The sequence below is a fragment of the Mandrillus leucophaeus genome, unplaced genomic scaffold (genome assembly GCF_000951045.1).
Source record: "Mandrillus leucophaeus isolate KB7577 unplaced genomic scaffold, Mleu.le_1.0 Scaffold28, whole genome shotgun sequence".
NCBI classification, from domain to species: Eukaryota; Metazoa; Chordata; class Mammalia; order Primates; family Cercopithecidae; genus Mandrillus; species Mandrillus leucophaeus.
This window is the reverse complement of record NW_012102920.1, coordinates 2,364,194-2,365,760: the sequence shown is the minus strand read 5'-3', so window position 1 is coordinate 2,365,760 and position 1,567 is coordinate 2,364,194.

Here is a 1,567-nt window from a genome sequence, read left to right as displayed (position 1 = left end):
ACTGCACTCCAGCCTGGGTGACAGAGCGAGACTCCGTCTCAAAAAAAAAAAAAAAAAAAAAAAAAGTTTTCATGACATTTTGGATTTTACAAAATCTGAACACCTTACAATCATTGCAGATGAACATCACGCCACGGCCCCGGGTAGGTGGACCCCGAACAAAAACGAACACTTCTCGACATGCAAGTGGAACCCGCATGGTCCCCACCGACCAAGCGCCAGGCTTGGGAGGAAGTCACACAGACACAGATGTTGAAATTATCTGACAAGAACTTTAAAGTAGCGACTGTAAATATGCTAGAGCAAGCAATCACAGTTTGCAATGGATGTAAAAATATGAAAGCCTCAGCAAAAAAATAGAAGATGTTAAAAGGACCATTCATACCAAGATTAGGTATCTATAAAAAGAGAAGGAAAAAGGCCGGGTGCGGTGGCTCATGCCTGTAATCCTAACATTTTGGGAGGCTGAGGTGGGCAGATCACCCGAGGTCAGGAGTTCGAGACCAGTCTGGCCAACATGGTGAAATCTGGTTTCTACTAAAAATACAAAAAAGGCCAGGCGCGGTGGCTCACGCCTGTAATCCCAGCACTTTGGAAGGCTAAGACGGGTGGATCACGAGGTCAGGAGATCGAGACCATCCTGGTTAACACGGTGAAACCCTGTCTCTACTAAATACAGAAAAAATTTGGTTGGGCGTAGTGGCAGGCGCCTGTAGTCCCAGCTACTCAGGAGGCTGAGGCAGGAGAATGGCGTGAACCCAGGAGGCGGAGCTTGCAGTGAGCCAAGATCCCGCCACTGCCCTCCAGCCTGGGCGACTGAGGGAGACTCTGTCTCAAAAAAAAAAAAAAAAAAAAAATCAGCCAGGCGGTAGTGGCCTGCGCCTGGAATCCTAGCTACTTGGGAGGCTGGGGCAGGAGAATCACTTGAGCCCAGGAGGCAGAGGTTGCAGTGAGCAGAAATTGTGCCATTGCACTCCAGCCTGGGTGACACAGCAAGACCATGTGTTTAAAAAAAAAAAAAAAAAGGCCTAGGGAAGAGGGAAGGGGAAAAGAAACTCAGCAAAAATGTAGAACTGAAGGCCACCATTGTGTTGGCTTCCCAAGGTTGCCGTAACACAGTCCCACGAACGGGTGGCAATAGAAACTGATGGTTTCACACATGGTTCTGGAGGCCAGAAGTCAGGGATCAAGGTGTGGGCAGGCCATGCTCCCTCTAGGGAAGGTCCTCCCGTGACCCTAGCCTCTCTCGGTGCTTCCTGGCTTGTGGACGCATCCCTCCAGCCTCCTGGATTCACATGGTGTCTTCTCTGATCCTCACATCCTCTTCCCTCTATGCGTGTCTGTCCCAATTTCCCCCTTTTGTGAATTTTTGTGTTTTTTTCAAGACAGGGTCCCACTGTGTGACCCAGGCAGGTTTCAAACTCCTGGGCTCAAGTGATCCTCCCACCTCGGTTTCCCAAAGTGCTGGGATTACAGGTGTGAGCCACGGTGCCCGGCCAAAATTGCCCTTCTATAACACCAGTTATACTGAATTGGGGTCCGCCTTAATGACACATTTTAACTTTAT